The sequence below is a fragment of the Rhopalosiphum padi genome, chromosome 4 (genome assembly GCF_020882245.1).
Source record: "Rhopalosiphum padi isolate XX-2018 chromosome 4, ASM2088224v1, whole genome shotgun sequence".
Taxonomy (NCBI): domain Eukaryota; kingdom Metazoa; phylum Arthropoda; class Insecta; order Hemiptera; family Aphididae; genus Rhopalosiphum; species Rhopalosiphum padi.
In genome coordinates, this window is record NC_083600.1 from 2,846,000 (window position 1) to 2,868,453 (window position 22,454).

General features: G+C 24.4%; 2 long non-coding RNA genes across 5 annotated transcripts; both read right to left on the reverse strand.

The window, feature by feature from the left end:
- Nucleotides 1-1,282: 1,282 nt before the first annotated feature.
- Nucleotides 1,283-12,326, reverse strand: LOC132929755 (uncharacterized). 3 transcript variants are annotated; one of them, XR_009662147.1, is made up of 7 exons: nucleotides 12,120-12,326; nucleotides 11,739-11,848; nucleotides 11,551-11,647; nucleotides 10,817-10,930; nucleotides 7,744-7,959; nucleotides 7,534-7,662; nucleotides 1,283-2,543 (listed from the first exon to the last, which is right to left on the reverse strand). It is a non-coding gene; the product is annotated as an uncharacterized LOC132929755 (long non-coding RNA). The 3 variants fall into 3 exon arrangements; XR_009662149.1 differs by lacking the exons at nucleotides 1,283-2,543; nucleotides 7,534-7,662; nucleotides 7,744-7,959 and adding exons at nucleotides 9,569-9,700; nucleotides 9,933-10,030; XR_009662148.1 differs by lacking the exons at nucleotides 7,534-7,662; nucleotides 7,744-7,959.
- Nucleotides 12,327-17,837: 5,511 nt separating this feature from the next.
- On the reverse strand, nucleotides 17,838-18,843 carry LOC132929466 (uncharacterized). 2 transcript variants are annotated; one of them, XR_009662104.1, is made up of 3 exons: nucleotides 18,476-18,843; nucleotides 18,253-18,384; nucleotides 17,838-18,183 (listed from the first exon to the last, which is right to left on the reverse strand). It is a non-coding gene; the product is annotated as an uncharacterized LOC132929466 (long non-coding RNA). The 2 variants fall into 2 exon arrangements; XR_009662103.1 differs by having other exon boundaries at nucleotides 18,253-18,402; nucleotides 18,476-18,842.
- Nucleotides 18,844-22,454: the final 3,611 nt, after the last annotated feature.

Sequence of the window (22,454 nt, forward strand, 5' to 3'; positions counted from 1 at the left end):
TGGTGACTGGAAAATGTAAACAATCTTTTTTCATTATTTTAACACATACAATTCATCAATACCTATTGATTTAATTTTAACCAATTATATAATCTAATAAAACAATTTAAAAACGATCAAAACATAATTTTTTTACTTTATAAGATAATAATTCTGCAATAGTCAACTTAACACATCTCAATAGGCAACCAGTAATCTTTAATCATGCATTTTAATTTATTATGTTATTAATTGTTTACGGCTATAATGCCTTATTACTTTAATAAGTACCAAGTACCCACACACGTATAAAAAAAAAGCTCAGGTGAGACTAAAGTCCAATTAGTTATACCCGTGCGCACGTCTATGGATTTAACATAAATTTAATCCAAAATTTCTCTTTAATTAATATTGATATCAGTAAATACAATTGTCAGTTTTAAAGAATTTAATAAATAATAGTTTGTGAAAAATACATTCCAATTTAGTTTATTGAAAAGTAATTATAACCTTCGTTTGTAAAAAGTAGGTACTAAAAACTGCATCATCTTTTTCAAATGAGTTTTGTTATTTATTATAACTGTATGATTTTAATGATTTCTTTATTTGTATTACAATATTTATTATACAGTTTACCTCTATTAGGGCTAACTTAATTGCTTTCTCTTAAATAAACTTAAACCAGCACTTATAATGTGACTATGTGAAACGTGAATTTAATACTTAAATGGAAAAACTTTTTTTCCCGAATAATATTATTACCTTCTTTAAACTTATATTTTTATATAATATATTAATTTTAACTTAATTGTTTCAGTTAGTTCAAACATCAATCTATTTAATTTAATAATTATAAAATATATTGAACATTTCCATAATAAAATTTAAAAAAAACTATATTTATATACCTAATATTAATAATTATATATTTTTAGTTATTTTACCAATTAAACAATTATACTTACTTATTTTTAGTGATTTTAAATATGTATTAGTATTGGTAAATTACTTTAACTATGTTTTTTTGGTAAATTTAAACATTAAACAATTTAATTAGTATAAAATATAGTAAATATTAATATAAAACAAATATATTTACATAATAATAATAACAACTAGATTATTTAAGTTATTTTTACCTAGTAAATAGCTGTACTTATTTTATTTTATGATTTTGTATCAATAAACTGTATAGGTGAAACATATATTTAATAAAGTATATATTGTATTCATAGAATTACATAGATCTTTAAACAAATAATATTTTGTTACTAACAATATGCATCTTTATTCATTTCAACACTATACTTATAAAATCAATAAGAATATTGCAAAAAAGTTCAACAAATAATATTAATACAATTTTATTCTTTAATAATCTGATTTGGTGTTCATTTATTTTTTAATTTTTAAACAAATATAAATCATATAGGTATTCATTATTATTTGAGTTGTAAATTTCAAACAAGATTATATTATCATGCAGTTTAACGTTCAAATTGGTTGCCACCATTTAAATTCCTCAACCTTATATAATAATGTTAAACAGCAGCATAATTAAAATAAATATAAATTTAAACATAGAAACAGAAGAACTAGATGTTTGATAAGAACAAAAATTGAAAAATGTGGTACCTAACTAATCAATGTATCAACAAAATAAAAAAAAAGAACACTTACAAGATTAGTTCAGTACGATACATGAAATAACAATAAAAAAGTCTATAAATACAATTCAAAAAAATAAATATTATGTACAGTACTACTAAAATTATTATAAAAAAAAAATACATCCTTTCAACAGTTGATTATCAATTGAACTTCTTTTTGCTGCTGCCAAACGTCTTTCGAGTTGAAATACAGCCGACACATTTTCCATCCGCTTTGTGACAAATTCTTCGTCACCGGGTAGTCAATGATCCACACTAATATTCGGTTCCTATAAAAAAAAACTTGTGTAAATATCAAATATAATTTAAACTTATTAAAGACACAATTTTGTTATTTTTAAACTCTGTGTTGGTATTCTTTTATTTTTGAATTTAAAACAATTTTAAATTTTATATTTATTATTTTTTCAGTTATAAAGTTCAAACAAGAAGATTATACTCTACTGCCGTTTAACTTTCTGTTCGGTGGCCATTGTTTAAATTCGTCACTCTCTTTTAAGAACGTTAAACAACACAATAACTATAAAAATATAAATCTAAACATACAAAAAGATGGAATAGCTATGTGATAAGAAAAAAAATTGAAAAATTTTGTAATTTATCAATGTATCATTAAAATTAAAATAATAGAACACTTAAAACCGTAGTACAATACATTATCTGAAAAAAAACCATAAAAATTACATACAATTTAAGTAAATATTTATAATATACTGTACTATACTGTTCAAAAAAATATAGTATTTTAGTATAAAACAAACACTTCCTTGCGACATCACTTGATATTCAGATGAGTTTCTTATTGATGCTGTCAAACGTCATCCGGGTTGAAATTATACAAGGATATAGCGTAATAATTCCAGTTTTTTTGTTTTTCCAATATAATGACAAGATCTGAAATTTTTTATTTTATTTTATTATTTCTATTAACCACCCAAAGTACTAAATAGATCATATTTGCTAAAAGAATAATTCATGTCAAACAGAAAATAATCTACAAAAGACAGAATTGTAAAATCATTATACATTTTTTGTTACGTCCTGGATCTAAGTTGTACTAAATGACTTTATTTTATTCTTGGCAATTTCATGCATGGGACCATTGATCGGTAACCTTTTTGAACTCTCAAGCCACATTCACAAATTAAAAACAGTTTGCGGACCAGATAAAAATAAAAATTTTATATTCTTAAATTATTTACTATGAAAAAAAATATTGTCTAGAACTTTAAAATAATAAATTATAAATAAACAAAAAATTTTTAGCGTTTTGTAATTTAAAACGGTTCGTGTACAATAACCCGCCGGTTGCCGACCACTTCATTGGACGATCGGAAATAAAATATAGGTCTAAGTACTCTAAGTCATCGTGGTAGGCGGGTAGCAGTTAAGCAATTCGTACATTTATTTTATGTAAAAAAAGTAAAATTATTACTACCCTAAAATTATAGGAAAATTAAGCTACATAAGTATCCTTTGACGCTTTTCGGCGAAATCAAGCTATGCCATATTAAAGTTCAAACTTGCACCGCCACCGAAGAAACAGCTAGTTTATTTCTCCATTTGTCTTCTTTAAGCTTCGGAATGGAATTATTGAAATATTTTATAAAAAAGAGAGTACTTGTCATGTACTGAAGGCTGATGTTTGACGACTATTCAATAAAATGATTAGAATTGTTAAAATCGTCTCCTACAAATGACGACCATTGTCGTTTGCCATGGATGATACATATTAAAATAATGATAGATTATACATGTTTTTTTTATAGAACTCTTTGTGATATTATAGGATTTATTTTTATACATTACAGCTGTCTTGCATATGAACATTTTGGTACCTATCTAATTAATTTCATACGTAAAATCATAATAATTGTATATACTGAATTTTATTTTAAATTTAAATTTTATTATTTTAATAGTTGTTTGGTAAAATTTATCACAAAAAAATAAGACCATCTTCGACCAGCATAATTTTACATTGTACACAATGCTTATACATTGAATTCAAATAGTACAGATTCGTTATAGTGACATACTTAACCTAGTCTACATGTAATCACCTACTATAGTAGCTACGTATACAGCAGTTTACGGTTTGGCTGAACTAAATGATTAATCATTTTAAAAATATTTAAAAGTTTAATCATTAAATTAATATTACATACTAAATAGTTAATCGATTATGATCTACGTATAATAAAAAAGGACTTACAAAATCTGCAATAAAATTAATTTCTAAATACAACCAGTTATTCACATTCGACTCGTTATACACATGTGACTATATCATTCCCGTTTCGGTACCATCCTGTTTAGGAATAATAGATACTCATACTATTTTTTACTGATTTTAAAATTAATCGATAGGTTCTAATTAATATTCTCAGATAATTATTGCGATATTAATATATATATATAATAAATGCATCTATTTATGGTATTATGCTATGTTTATTTTATCCTATAAGTGTATAGTCAAAATATTTTGAAAATTATAATATGTATAAGAAATGCTAACATTAACATTTGGTAAAATTTTCAAATAACTACATACAGTTATTTATAGCTTTAATAAAAAAAGAACTACAGTTATTCGTTTTTAAATTACTACAAAAAAACAAAAATGGGTTGAGGAAAAATAGTTATCACAGAAATATAAAATGAATATCAGAATATCCAATGTCATAAAAATTCAAAAATCAGACAATTATAAAATATTAATGTGTTTTTTCGGGAAAATTTTTAGTTTTGTTCGGGATAAAAAAACTTATAATAGTCGTGTACTCGGTCGGTTCAAAATGAAAAATGATTTTAAAAACAATTAATATAAATATAAATTATTATTCTATAAAACTGGTCTGATAATATGACGATATTATGTATTTTCGGTCTCAGTATCTCACGTATTTTATGCATCGCGCTTTCGGGAATAAAATATGCATACGTATACGTATATATACGTCACCCGGCGGGTAGCAGATTGTTCGGTGCAATAAATATGTATTTATTTTATGTCTAAAAAATTAAATTAAAGCTCCAAAAGTATAGAAAATCAAACTCACGTAAACATCGATTTTTTGTAACACTTAGTTGTGTCATATTTAATGTCCAAACGTTCAGTAACCACATCGACGACGCAGGAACAGCTTTCATCGTCCATCTTTATCGCGTTTCGAATTGAAGATATTGAGATATTTCATAAAAATAAACCGAACAGAACGACATATGCGTGTAAATATTATATATATTAAAGTACGGTTTAACGATTTGTACGTCTATTTTTTTTCTCCGTTGAAATCATTACAACCGTCAATCGTCTCCGGCGAATAGCGAACTCTTGCAGATGATTGTCATATATGATAGATTAATATGATAGATCCATAGACCATAATATATTGTATTATATTATATTGTAATATTATTAGATATTAGCCAGACATTTAAACATTTAAACAACAACTAATTACTAACTTATTTAAAAAACAAATCGTATATATTATCTGGTATATAGTTATATTTTAATATTGATTCATGTATTTTTACTAGCTGTTATTAACGTGTAAATCGATGCCATCACCGATCAGTGTTAATAGGTTTATAGCATTAAAAGCTTAAAACTAATCTACATAATATTTTGAATACTTCTCTGTTGGTGTTAAATAATAATACACGAATTGGTGTCTTTAAATAATATTTTTGTAATAAATTACAACAAAATAAATAACTATAATCGTTATTTTTCGTTAAAATATTCAGTTTTGTCAGTATTCAAATTTGGTACGTACCAATATCTTGTACATGTGTATTGTGTAATAATAAGTTATGCAAATATAATTTTTATATTTTAAAATTGTAATAAAAACAACTTATGAGAAACCTTATTTTTAAACAATTTACAAAGAATGTTAATAGTTAAAAATACATTTTTTTAACTTTTAAATTTAATTCACAATATAATACGATAATATATGTTTTTTTATATAATTTGTATAATTTACTTAGTGTTCACCAACACATTTTTAACCATACCTCTTTTGAAACGGACTGTATGAAGTGAGAAGGGATTTGCAGTGTTACAAAATACCGGAGCCGTTTGAGAATTTATTATTTTGTAAAACGGGAGCCGTATTGGCTACGTCCAAGAATAGATGTTTGCGTAAGTTATTATTTCTATTATTATGAGAGATTAAATTAACATTTAATACTAAAAAAATATTAATTATGATGGATAATCTGATAACTGGGAGACATATTGACGCATATTTTATACCCGAGTGTCCAATGCATAAAATTATAATATGATAGAATCATATATATTTTTATATACCTATATTAATATAGTATTACACGGTTCCACGTCATAATATCTTCGAAATAATATCTTTGGTCAAAATAACTCGGTAAAAATATCTTTTGTGAAAATATCTTATGACAAAAATATCTTTGATCAATATATCTTTTAAATTGATTTAAAAAAAAATTTTTATTTATATAATTAATTTAATAAATTGTTACACATAAGTATAAAAAATAGGTAAAAAGTAACATCTCTTCAAAATCCAAAAATATAGGTAAAATTATTATTATCATAAATATTAAAAACTTAATTAATTAAATTAAAATTAGTACCAATTACTTAATACTGAATATTGTAAGATAAACCCCTTAAATATTGAACTGCTGGTATTTCTGAGCAATCGAAAATCCCAACTAATAAACAGATAATGCCTCTACCATTTTTATCTTAATGGCATAATATGAACATATTGTACATTTGTATACGTAGTAAATAGCTCGCAATCAGTAAACTAACGACAATTTTAAAATACTATATATTATAAAATATTAAATGTCGATTTTAGATATAATCATAACGACATATAATAACTAATAAGCTAAAAAAAATCAGTATCAGTAAAAATTAGTATAAAAGATATTTTGTTCAAAGATATTTTTGTTTAAAGATATTTTGACCAAAGACATTATTTCGAAGATATTTTGACTAAAGATATTATTTCGAAGATATTTTTACCGGTCACCGTATTACACTGCACTACATATATTTTACTGAATTGACCGCACTACTTTAATGTATACACAACTGTTGTTCTCATTGTCATTATTGGAAAATAAGTAATATAATTAACCGACATAAAATTTAATATTTTTGCATAACTCTAATGACGTAATTCGTGAATTATATAATAAAATGTAATGATATTGTTATAAAAATGATTAACTAAACATGATATAATTATCGGCAACATAATAACACTGCAGTAATGTACCTATTTTGCCTATACTATACGCCATGTAAGACTTTATTTGGGGCGAGTATAAGTATAAATGGCAATATTATGAATCATAATTTATGGTTATTAATATTTGTATTTTATATACTCATAAATTTAAAAGTATTTGAAATTTTTTAGTGTTAACTATAATGTAGATGGTAGATATTAAATACATTAAATATATCACAGACACCTAATATAAAACGCATCATATCTATTATATATGGTAAAAGGTAATCGTTGATGTACACCTTTGTATACGATGCCTATTTGTTTCGTAAAATAATCATATTTTCATAAAATATCTCATTAGTTCACTTTTCAGTTCAAGATTGCGTTAAATTTGGAAAGAAAACATTTCAATTGTCTACACTCCATTAATGCCAAATAGTTAGCTGTTTAACCGGAGAAGAAGAATAAATGTATGCGTAAGTTTTTATTTTTATTATTTTAGAAAATTAAATGAACATTTAAAACTAAAGAAATATTTATTTACGTAGCTACTTAATCTGTTAACTGGATGGCGTAAACACGCGTATTTAATTTTCAAACTTGCAATAGTTCTTTTATAATAATATTTAATTTACCTAAATGTTTAAAGTCATCAGGTTTATTTTCAACTCTCTGTGTAGAATCAATATTAGAGGGGTCATCATCGTGGTTTGAATCTGAGACACCGATCACATGTTTTTCAAAAATCATTATGCAATTAAAATCTAAAGTAGAGAAATAAATACCATGTATAAATTTAAATAAATTATAAGATAGGTAACAAAAGTCACTATCAACTACTATACCTTTAGATACATAACAAGGAGGGAAACTATTATTTTTTGAAATATTTAATTTTAAATTGTTGCTTTTAGTCTTTTTTTTAAATTGTACATATTAAGAGATAAACTATTGCGTTTTTTTGTTAATCTACTATAATATTCATCTTCAGTACTAGATTAGATATATCTGACTTTTGTATTGCTTTGGGTAGCTTGAATCTATAGCTTAAGCCAAAGAATCTGAAATATTTATTAAACAATTTTAATAAATTATAAATTCAAAATAACATTATTACTTAATAATATAGAATGGTGCTCATTGTATACTTTGTTTTCCAATTTTCTAACATTGAAAAAAGTAGTCATTATTATTAGGTTTAATACGTCTTTCAATATATTTTTTAATTTGTTTAGATTTAGGCCATGCATCTTGTACTGCTTCCACACTATTTTCATTATTAAATATAACTATAATCCAGCCACTTACAAAAGAACATTAGTTGAATAAAACATTTAGGTATATTATTTAGTAGTAGTTTATTACCTAGAAATAGAATTTATATCTGTTTACTATTTACTAGCTTAAGTACCTATATATGCTATACTCATAACTTAGACTATTTTTTTTATATATATATAATTATAAATAAATATATAATATTTACAGGACAAAATTTAATAATACAGATTTACACTTCAGAATGAATAATAATAATAATTGGCATCAAGATATATTTATCATATTATACATAGTTTTAAGTTATTATTTAAAAAATGTCATCGTTAAGTTTCTACTGACTTTAGCAACTACATTTACTACTTTTATTATTTCTGTTTTGTGTAAAAAATTATAATCTTTACTAACTAGAAGGTTTCTAAACAGGTAGGTAAAATTACTAAAATTACATTGATAACGTTACAAATTACATACCTAGTAAAATTTTTTAAACAATAGAAAGAATAAATTCCGCTGAAAACCATATGTGTAAAGAAACAACTTCTTTTAAAAATACTTTATCAACATTATTGTTATTATTTAGGTGGGAACATACTGTATAACACTACCTATACCGCAAACAGTATAAATACAGTTAAAATTAACTACAACCAGAAATTGTTCATTATTTAAATTTAAACAGTTAATATCATAATAATTTATTGTTAACAAAAACTATTAAAAATATTCTATGAGTGTATAGGGAAAAAGTGATTGAGTATGTCAAAAGGTATGAAAAAAAATCTTCTTTAATGGGAACTGATTTTTTTTTTTTAGTTATAGGCAATTTTAAATCTTAACCTAAGTATACTGTATACTGCATATTTTCTGATGCATCTTTAAAACTATTCAACTTTTATCTATGTATTTCTTTATTTTGATGATAATTAATTGCTTATTATTTACCAAATAACTTAAGTACACAAGAGATTTACAATTAATTTTAATTAAATATAAATTAATAAATAAAACTATAAAAGAATAGTCAATATAAAAAGATTTAAATAAACAATTTTGAATTTACACAATTCTTTATTAGATAAAATTATTGTTTGTTAATTTTGCTTTGATTTATGTATATTGTTTGATAGCACAATAAATAAGCTTCAAAATAAAAATAAATTGGTACATAAGGAATTTGAATAGTTTTGAAAATAAATCAGGTTAGGTTAACCAAAAACTTTTATTTTTTTCTTATCATAAAACTGTATCATCAATAATATTGTAATATTTTTGAATGCATGTAAAATATTCAAAATTCAATATTGATTTATATTTTAAATGATTTTAAAAAATTTCAAATACGTGTAGGTATGTGAATATATTGAATATATTATAAAATGTTTAGTTCAAATGAGGGGTTTCCACCGCCAATCGCGATGACTCAACAGTGGGTCATGATTATATTTTTGATGGGTACTGAAGACCTGCATAGCTGAACCAGGCCGGACTTAAATGTAGTTGAAGCTGGGCCGGACCAGGCTTCTATGAAAAACGGAGAATTGTTCATCAAATTTAGTTATAATATATATTATTTAATTTTTCAATCATGTTTAAATAATAAAGTGATATTTGATATTGAAGAATTTCTATATATCAATTATATTATATGATTTTATTATAAATATGTTGTTAAATTAATTATAATTATTAGTTAATGAATAAAATATTACAAAAAAAAAAACCATAAAACATTATGGTACCAGGTCAGGCTTACTTAAAAAAATTACCTGACAAGCCGGGCTAGGCTTAAACACAACAAATGGTTACCGGTCAGGGCTGAGCTTACTCAAAAAATGACTGGGCCAGATTGGGCTGCAAATTAGTGGGTACACATTTATTAAGACTCTATAAATTGTATAAAATTATCATTTTATACTATTTTTAATATATCAGCATATACATTTAGGTTTTGAATTATAAATTTTTTATTATTTTCCTTATAATTCAAAACTAAAATGTATATTCTAATTAACAATATTTGTAAGTATGTGTAATAGGTTATACCTATGTATACCTTCTGTATAACGTATAGCATGCCATTTAAAAATAAATCAGTTTCTCTTATTATGTTAGCAGTCTTGGTATTGAAAATTATACGAAATATATATAATATAAATACTTCACAAACAATATTAAACAATTATAAATTGTATATTTCTCTCCTTCGGATTGTTCTTTTTTTTATTCTGAATAATGGGATGTCAGAAAATCTTGTTCTTAGAGAAATTTCAAATCTCCTTCTCTGTGTTGTGTTTGTATTTAAGATATTTTCTCAATGCATTTAAAATGTATTATTATTATATAATTATTCATTATTATACCTCACCAAAGAATAACAATTTTAAATATATCAAAAAAATTGGTAAAAGAGAATCTATCAAAGTTAGTAAGGTTTATAATAAATATGTAATAGGTTTAAAACAAATTTAATTTAATTAATTAATTAAAACAAAACAAAACAAAAAAAGAAGAGAACAATTTTAATTTATTGTGTTTGAAGTCAATAATTTTAATAAAATACTAAAATGTCATATTATTTGGGTAAACTAAGTACAATATAATAAGTATAATATTATATAAGTTTAATACATTGCTTACTTATAATCAAACGATAACTTGATAAACTCGATAATCAAGCATGTACACCATAGTTCTTCTATTATTATCACCAACATCTTTATTTCCTTCTAGTAATGCAATCATTTTATCCGCCTTAAAATAAAGAAATATAATAATAATTTTATCAAGTTGTTAATTGTATTAATTTATAATATATTATACGTAGTATTACCAAAAATTATAATCAAAACTAAGTTAACAGCATTAATAGATTTTCAAAAACATATAATAGTCTAATAGGTAGGTACTTAACACTATGGTAATTTGATATTGTTAACAGAGAAAAAATGTGGCCTTACAATGAGAATACATTCAGACATCCTTATTAATTTAAATCCATTAAGTTTCATAATCATATATATATTTTTTTTATGGTTGAGTAGGTTTATTTATTACGGCTTCAACATTAAAGTCATTAGCCGGGAACAAAAACATATTTACATGTTATTTACAATCATCATAATATTTAAATAAAGGTAATACAGTATAAAGGAAATTGTAATAATGGTGTAAGTAATAATAATACATAACTATTTAAATTCTATTATATAGATTAGTTATTTTAAGGAATGTTATTAAACAATTAAAATTGTCTATACTTAAAATGTCTTTTAATGTTAGATGTGGAAAAAATTAATCGAAAACATATATTCCCGTAATTAAAGTAAATAATATTGATAAACAAGTTTAAACATTTGTAAATATTTACTGACTTGAACATTCATTTTTGAAGATACATGACTAATATCATTGACATCAGCTTAATTTTCAACTTCTATGTTTGAATTGTTACATTGATTAATTTTGGTCCTAATAAAATAAATAAAATGATTGTTAAATACCTACTTAGTAATACATAAAGTATAATAATTATAAGTGTTCATAGAAAATAAAATCTTACATTAAAATCAGAATTCTAAATAACATTAAAAGAATACATCAAATTGTGCCATAATGGTAATGTTATATTAGTTGATGTTGACTGCTTTGACTCTTTGGCATAATTAATATCTAGATAATTAAAAATAAAATTCCATTATTAATTAATAATAGCTTAAGAAGTATATTATATTATATTAATTAAAAAAAATAATTTTAATTCTAATAACAAATATAATACAAACATCTTTAATTATGTTCGATTTACTTCTAGTTTTACTACAAAATGTAATTATTCTTTCCATTATTAAATTATTTCATTGGAGTATATAATAAGTAGTACCTATATTTGTATGGAATATAATTAAAACATATTATTATTATTAAAAAACTTAGTTTTTACCATAGTTAACAGTTGTTTGGATCTCTCTCGTTTCAATTTTTTTTATTTAAACAAAACGATTTCACTACTTACTACCTACAATAAATAAGGTAATATAAATTCAAAAACATATTAATTTACACTAGCTTATTACCGTTATTAAATATGAACACGATCATGTTAGATTTGTTAGAAATAATAAAAAGTTTATAGTGTTTGTGGTGTTCACCCTTTCCAAACCCAAATGCACGTATAAATAGCATGATAACAGTAACACATGGAACAATATTACAGTACCACCAAATGATGCGGCGTAAAAAATCCTACAAAATTAATGTAAAAACACTAAAAACCTAAAATATCTATATATAGCTGACCCGCCACTACTTCGCCCGTGATTGGATGTTTATTTTTCCTTCGGACCATGATATGTAGAAATTTTTTATTAAAATATTATTGTTTAATGTGATCGGCAAGTAAATATAAAAAACGGTTAATGAAAACGGATTGAAATTTATCTAGCGGTATAAATGATAAATATATTTTTATTAAAAATAAATACAGATAAAAAAGAAATGCTGAGTAATTGGTATGGTTGATAAAGAATTTTATAAGACTTCTGAGTATATGACGTATTTTTGTTTTATCTCCTGTTGAAATTAAAATCATAAGATGATTTGGGTCCGAGAAAATCCAAGAAAATCCCACGTATAATTGTCCATGTGAAAAGCACTCTGTACGAAGATCTAGGCCAACGTACTTGAATGTTTGACCTTGAGCTTTGTTTATCGTAATCGCAAAAGAAACTTTAACCGGGAATTGAAGCCGTTTGGAAGAAAACGGGAAGTCAGAGGGAATCATGGGAATTCTTGGAATAAATGCAATTTCTCCTTTTGCTGGCCTTGTAAAAATTACGGCTTCTATAATATTATTTCGCAACGATTTTATTTGTAATCTTGTACCGTTTCATAAGTTCGGTGGTTGAAGATTACGTAATAATGTAATTGGACCACCAATTTTTAATTTTAGCTTATGAGGAGGAAATCCCGAAGGACAAAGAGAATTCAGAAATTCTTGTGATGTTTGTATTTTTTTTTATTCATTCATTCAAAAAAAAAAAACCGGGCATGCGGCGCCGCGGCGGGACATGGTATTATACACCGATTAATGGCTGATAAGTGATAAGTTATAGAAAAACTGTTAACTTACAAATACGGTAATCGATACAATAATATTATAAATTATAATTATACTCAGACGTGTCTAAAATTACACATTCTGGTAAAATACTGTCGTTGTACCAAGTGAGCGCTCATTAATAACATTTTTATTATTTTTATATACTATCAATATTATTTACATATTTACCTCCTCTATTTTACGGATTGGTAATATAATCATCTTTCTTTCTCTTGTATAATAAAACGTGAAAAATATTTTGTTTACTATATAAAGAATGCGCAGCGGTCGCATAGAAAAAGGCAAAGCTCTATGTCATAAGGGTTATGTGCATTGTGCGCCGTGCGGTAGATTATATCATTGATTATAAATACTAATACTAATACTAAATAGTAAATACTAACTTATAATCAATGTTTCTACTATCGTGATTTTTTGAATATTTTCCACTTTTCCAGAGTTTTTCCAATCCGTTCTTTTCCGTTTTTTTTTTTGAAAGCCGCACGTATATAGGTTTTTTGCCGTTTGCGTTTGTAGCGGTCGCGATTGCGGAAACGAGTACGACTGCCGACGACGGTCCTCCGGACGGTTTTCTTCGCTTTTTATTTTCTCACATAGGATCGCAAACGCCGATCGATGTACGAGGTATTTATTCTATCTTTTTGCTTAAATTTACACGTATACTATATTACGTAGAGCACTGATGTTTGATTCAAAGCCCATTCATCCATTATATCGTATTTATATTGTTTAGTTGTTCTCGGTAGCTTTAACGGGTTGTGCTGTATATCATATAAAAGTGTTTTTCGACGACGTTTGTGTCGCAATGTACTGTATTCGTGTAATTGGATGTATGACAATAATATTTTATGTTTTTGTACACCAAATAACGCAAATGTTATTAAAACATTGATACTGCTGTCAACATTGGGATACATTTCTTTTTGCAACATGTAACATCATGGAAAGATATACAGAGTGTCCCGCCAGGATTTACCCATTGCGATATCTCCTGAAATAATAGAGATATCATAATTCTGTTTTTTTAATAAGATTCACAGGGACAAGAACTACAAATTTTTCATGTTTTAATTTTTTTTTATGTTTTGGTAAAAAAGTTAAAAAATTTATTTTTTTATTTAATTATTTAAAAAAAAATTGAAGATAGCCATTTTGTAGAGTTTTTTTTCTGAAAATATTGACGTTTTAAAATTTTAATTTCATCAATTTCCTGATTTTTAATATTTTTTCTAGTTTCGAAAAAAACTGCGAATTATTTAATACGATAGTGCCATAGTGGTATCATTGTATCAAACATGTGGCCCGCCGCCCGCGTGCTCGTACGGCTGGCGAACGGGTTTCAGTGTGGCTCGCAATAAACGTCATATTTTATTTCTTCAACATTGTTAAATTGTTAAATAAAGTTAATAACTACCTATTGTACAAAATATCAATATGTACATTTTTGTTATACCTAGTATTAAATATTATAATTATAATAAATAGATAAAACAAATGTATTTTGTTTACTTTGAGAATTTAGTAAAAAAAGGTGTTTTGTCCGCCAACGTATAAATACGTAATAGTTAATATTTTATGGCTTGTTGGTAATTTGAGTATGACATAGTCCACAATTTAATACCTAATTTAATGTTTTGATATTATTGTCTTGTCCCATTTTTTGGCAAGACATAAACATAATATTATTAATTTATTGTTGGTCTACAAAATTATGTAATATTTTGATAAAAATGATCATCACTACATAAATTCTAAAATCACATCATTTTGTACTCATATCTATCATATTAATTTATAAAGTAATAAAATGCAGTGTTGGGTAGTAACATAACGTCCGTTACTCGTTACTGTAACGTAGCTACAACTTTCAGTAACGTTATGATAACTTCGTTACTATTATTTTTTTGTAACGACGTTAATTATTTATAAATAATTTACCAGAAGAACGCGTTGCATTATAAATTTAAATATTTAATTATATATTTTTGTTTGTACATCGCGGTGCTATGAAGGCCGAAGCGGCACTTTGCAGGCAGTCCTTCCCCTCGTATCAGCATCAAAAAATTTAGTTATATTTAAAACTCAAGTAGATATAATTACATGTATGTATAATTACAACATTTTCCCAGTATAAATATTAATTTATAATATAATAATATAATATCCATGTATAAATAAACTACAATTTTCAGTTTCAATTTCGAGGAAAACTGAATATAACATTGATAAACAGATTGCAGGAGTAGAGATAGCAATATTAGCAATTGATATATCTTATTTATTTTTAGATAATGTCTGATAAATTATACAACATAAGGTCGTCTTCGGATTACCGCTGTTATTGGTGATTAAGTGAAAACTTAATAAGGTAACATAAGAATAACGTTAAAGTAACGTCATTGTAACTCAATTACTTTAGTACTTGAGATTAAGTAACTAACAAGTAATCTAGTTAAAAAAGTAATTTACCTAACACTTACTATTTTACTAAAATGTATGGTACTTGTTGGTACTTGTGATACTACGTTGTACGAATACGAATTTTACTTTTTGGAAGAAGGAACATAGGGAAATTATTATATACAATAAATATTTTAGAAGGTCATAGCTGAATATATTTTGAGGAGGTTAACATTTTTTTTTTTTACAATACATGTATATATGTATATTACAATTGTGAGTGTTCAAACACTTTGTTTTGTGACTATAATGCAAAACACAGTAAATTTATCTAATAATGTTAATTTAATGTACTAAATTAAATAATAATCTAAATACATAAACATATAATAAGTGGCTTATCTAATTAAAAAAAACAAAAACTGTTCATAAGAACAGGTTGAAATGGATAATGTGTTTTTGAATATAAGATGTACATCATATAAAATTATAAAATTGTTTATGATTATATTAGGTATTATAGCAAGAACTTCAACTGAGTAAAAAAACCAACAAGAAGGTGTTAAATGAAATGATAAACCATAAAGTTGATAAAAAAGTAGACATAAACCTATATTTATTTAATTTTTCTTTAAATAAAATATCATGAGTTATTTATAACTGATAAGATTTATTACTGATGAAGAAAATAACTAAACATAAAATAAAGGTTTATTTAATAAAAAAAACTGTAGACGATTGTTGAGTTCTTTTTTAATTTGTACCTACATATCTCAATCTAAGTAAGAAACTTACTTTTGTCAAATTACTAATTTTAATTCAATAACATTCTGTTATAATTAGGCCTATATGTATTATATTATACATATTATAACCTAAGTTCTTCCACTAATGCTGCTAGTTAATGAATAAAAAAAAATCAACACTTAATAATATAAGTTAACAATCTGTTGACTAAATGTTCAAAACAAATAAAAGTAATATTATAATATGACGTAACGGTTTGCTATTAGCAGAGGATTCATGTATAATACAATAAACTCCTAAGTGTTTCAAACAATTTAACCATCATCATAAGAAAAAATAATGCCACATATGTCATGTAGACAATTTAAAAATATACATATATGAATAATATGTAAATGTAGTCTATTTTTAGAACAATTATTGATTTTGTTATGTTATTTACTTAGATCTGGCAATATGTAAATCTTAAAAGGAATTTGAATTTTACTTTGTATAATATTCTAATATAAGATCTGCAATAATAATTGTATGCATCATTTATAAATTATAATATTTATTCTACAATATAGATTTTTTTTATAATGGAATCAGTGTGCCATCATAAACAATTAGCCATGGGTTGTGACGCTATGTATTTGATATGCCTTTCTTACACTAAAATATATAAAGGGTCTTCAACTTAAAATCATAGTGAAAGATCACAATGAGCTGTAACTCATAATTTTATTTTTCTAAAATTTGTTATGCTTATTCTCTTTAATTGTATATCTCTGTTTGGTAGCATTTCTACATCTGAACATTATATCATATCAAAACCTAATTAATTCGAAACAAAAATTAAATTGACTGATAATCAAAACCTAATTTTGTCAATTATGAAAAAAAACTTAAACAAGCTATTATATTATTAATTTTATAATATTAAAATATATTTTTTTTAATAATGAATATAAATTAAGGAAAATTATTATAGTTTTTATCTTTTTTTCTCAAACTCTGATTAAATTTGAAGACCCTATTTTTAAAAGGTTCATGACAAGTGTGACATTAATTATTCCAACAATTTTAAATCATTAACTTGATTATTTAATGAATTTTTTATTATTAGTAATTAAGTGAACATACTATTATGCTATGAAATATTCAGAGAAATACAACACATTTACTCATTACCCAGGATTTTGCATCTAATATCTATACATATTCAAACCACAATACAAATTACAGGATGCTCTTATTCTTCTGTTAAGTTAATTGTAAGTGGTAATATATGTATAGGTATTTATTAAATTTCTATATTATTAGAGATCTATGAAAATTCTTAATACTCAATACATAAAATGTCTTATTTACTAAATTACTAAATCTATAACATAAATACATAATATTAGGTAGGTACCTGGCTAATACAGCTAACAATATTTTTTTTTATGAACTATAGCCTATAATTTAATAATTAACATTTTTTTTTATATATATATATAAAATCAAACATTTGATTTATGTTGTTTTATATTTGAGATGAACTGGACACAATTATTAGTCTTCTGATGGTTGTATGTACACATACATGTGTATACACTAGGTATGATAGGTATAACTAATGAGTGTTAGTACTATTAAAATAGCAAGGTACCAAGCAATAGTAATATGGTTATTGATTATACATCAAACTTGAAAACAATTCCAACCTCACCAAAAATAATTCAATGTTGACAACTGCTTAGCTTAGACTATCCTTCAATAATAATAAGAATATAATACAATTAGATTGGATAAAAATGAATTTAAAATAAATAATACTCACATTGTAACAAAAATATTGTTTTGCTATTAGATTAAAATCTTCATTATATTTTATTTTGCAAATGTTTCTTGTCAAGCAATTAGAAGTTTTGAGAAATTTAAAATGTTATTTGATGTTTTGTTTTTTGATTTTCTATAGATTTAAAATTACCTATCATATGTTTATAAAAAATGATATCATAATAAAATATAGTTAAATAGGTAATAAAATAATTATAACTCACCAACTAATGATAGGTAGGTACTAGGTAGGTACATTATTGTTCTAACATATTTTCAAGAATATTTTCAATGAAATTGTGTTCAATCTGATAATCCCATGGACATATTACTCATAAATTTAATACAATAAAATTGTCTAACACAATGTGATAGTATAAAGGTTTTAATGTAAAACTGCAAAATGTATTTGATCCATAAAATAATATTAAAACTATTAAATAATTTAATAAGTACTTTTATATGTGCAGAATAGTTAACATTCGAAATTTCAAAGCACACTTTGTAACAAGACTAAAAATAATAATTGTTTAACTTTTTATACGTATTAAAATTTTGGGCAATTAAATATTGATAAATAATTTTAACGGTACTTTAAAAATCAATTGATGATTTAGAATTTATAATAAAACTAAATTTTAGGAAAAATTATTTAATTTATAAATTAATAAATAAAATATATTAAAATATATAAATTAATAATTTAATTATTGACATAATATTATTTTGTAATTGTAATTTTTGATCAATTGAATAATTGTTATCAGACGATAATTTGTTGATCAATAGGTAATTAATTATTTATCAAATTTTATATTTTTAGAAAACGATACAAGATTATACCACAGAATAAAATTATACCAAGGCGCATTTTATGATAAATACACCTTGTCACCTTATCAAAACTTTAAGATAATAATGATATTATGGAATATGGACTATGACCGACCCATACAATAATATTACTCTATTATTAAATATATTATTATTATTATTATGTATTAAATAATCCAAAACTATTCTCTAAACTAAAAAAAAAATATAAAATTACGATATTATTGAAAATAAAATTTTGAAATATTAAACCTTTCAGAAAAATAAACTACAAAATAGCTTTTTTCAATTTTTACTTGGTACTTACATTTAAATTTTCCTATGTTCTTTCTAAAAAGTATGATTTGTATTCGTACCAGGCGCGTAGCCAGGGGGGGGTGTTACAGGTGTAATAACACACCCCCTCAGCCGTGGTATACTTAATATTTTTTTATCAAGATAAAGATGCATCATGTTATCAATTTTGTGTGTGTAATTTTTTCAATTAATTTTGAATAACACCCCCCCTTAGAAATTTCTAGCTACGCGCCTGATTCGTACAACGTAGTATCACAAGTATTAAGTACCATACATTTCACTACTTAAAATTAATATGATAAATATGAGTACAAAATGATGTGATTTTAGAATTTATGTAGTGATGATCATTTTTATCAAAATATTACATAATTTTGTAGACCAACAATAAATTAATAATATTATGTTTATGTCTTGCCAAAAAATGGGACAAGACAATAATATCAAAACTTTAAATTAGGTATTTAAATTGTGGACTATGTCATACTCAAATTACCAACAAGCCATAAAATATTAACTATTACGTATTTATACGTTGGCGGACAAAACACCTTTTTTTACTAAATTCTCAAAGTAAACAAAATACATTTGTTTTATCTATTTATTATAATTATAATATTTAATACTAGGTATAACAAAAATGTACATATTGATATTTTGTACAATAGGTAGTTATTAACTTTATTTAACAATTTAACAATGTTGAAGAAATAAAATATGACGTTTATTGCGAGCCACACTGAAACCCGTTCGCCAGCCGTACGAGCACGCGGGCGGCGGGCCACATGTTTGATACAATGATACCACTATGGCACTATCGTATTAAATAATTCGCAGTTTTTTTCGAAACTAGAAAAAATATTAAAAATCAGGAAATTGATGAAATTAAAATTTTAAAACGTCAATATTTTCAGAAAAAAAACTCTACAAAATGGCTATCTTCAATTTTTTTTTAAATAATTAAATAAAAAAATAAATTTTTTAACTTTTTTACCAAAACATAAAAAAAAATTAAAACATGAAAAATTTGTAGTTCTTGTCCCTGTGAATCTTATTAAAAAAATAGAATTATGATATCTCTACTCTATTATTTCAGGAGATATCGCAATGGGTAAATCCTGGCGGGACACCCTGTATATATTTGATTGTATATTTCACTCATAGTATTATAATTTATAATTTATAATGTAGAATTATAGACGATAAGTGCAGACAAATACCTACATTAAATAATATGTAACATTTTTCTGTGGTAAGATTTATATTAGGTAAATTAATTAGGCTTCTAGAGTGTAATAGTTATCCAACACTCAACTAATAAAAATCAATATATATAAACGTTATAACTTATATTATAATGTATTTTTGTTAATAATATGCAGTATTAAACAATAGTAATCATTAGCTACCACGTGTTTGTTAAATTTTGCTCAAGATTAAATAAATTATTTAATAATTAATAATAATAATGAAATTAATAATCATCATTATGTTTTAATTTATGGCCTCAATTGTTTATTATATTAAATATTCGAGTACAATTTTACAAGTTTTAAATTTAAATAATTATATTCTTATATTGTTGAAAAATAGGTACCGATCATATGAAACACAATATATGTATTAATATTTAAAATATGTTTTTAAATTATACAGATCATGTTTGAGAATTAATATTTAAATCTTTGAATGAATTTGGTACATTCCAATAGTATATTATAATATAATAATATATTAGTCATATAATGAAATATGTATGTAATAATGCACATAAATCGGTAATTGTTGACATATGCATTAAATAGATAATTAATAAGAATATCTGAGTTTCATTAGGTCATTACACACAACTATACGAATCGCATAAGTGAACCAGTTCTGAGGCAACACAATACATAACTTGAATTTACGCAGTACCTAGTCTTAATTTGATGAACGCAGCTGTGATTAATTATAGTCCAAAGAATTTATTTATAGGATGTACGTCTTCAGGACGTCATAAGCATGTAGTATCACTTGGTTCATCGAACGTTTATACGTTGTCATGAATTTGTACGGAGATGCTTGAACCACGGGAGCATGGCGATGCATGTATATTTTGACCAGAAACGTTACGACCAAGAACGGTGAGGAGAGCTCGATTAGACCCTTTTCAGACGTAATTCATAAAAGTCAGAACGACCATCTTTTCACCGGTCTATGTCAGGATTTAATTATCTAGACTTAAAAATATTTTAAATAAAAATAAAAATTTGTGTGCTAATCAATATATTTTAATAATTCTTTTTTTTAAATAAATAAATATTTGAGTTATTGTAGTAATCAAAAATCAAAAATTGTTAGTCACAATTGTTGTTTATAATCATTAAAAGTTCAAATGTTTACAAAATATGTCATAATCGCGAAAAATTGCAAGGATTTTTGAAGTTGAAAATTCATAAAATTATTGTGATTTATACTTAAGGTTGAAAAACCCAATACAAGGTTCTCTGTAAATTTTTCTTCAAATAACTATAAAAAAAATTCTTGCGTCGATATTGAAAAAATTTAATGAGCGTATGAAATTTAATTTTTTATGGAATCGTGTAAACTAACGATATAATATTACAATTTAAGTATCTCCAATATAGGAATAATATAATATATTCTAATAATTATCCTAGATTGACAAATCATATCCGCTTAGAATCGTTTTTCGTAAAGAATGATACCTATTATTGCATAAATAAATTCTTAAGACTATAATTAAGCACAGATGCGTTCATCAAATTAAGACTACTGCGTAAATTCAAGTATGTGTCATGTTGCCTCATACTCGTATAAAAATACATTTTGTAAAATTAGTTACAATTTATAATGGTAACATAAAAGTAATTTTGCAATTTTATTCCGATGAACCTTTTAATATGTCATATGTGTGCCTATCGTACTTTGGTATATCTATATTCTCAAGTATAGAAATAAAATCCACACACAATTTTTAATAGATAATATTCTAACACAGAAATCCGTATGTTGCTTTAAATTTAATATAACACTATAAAATAAAATTGAAATAAAAAATTTTGATTT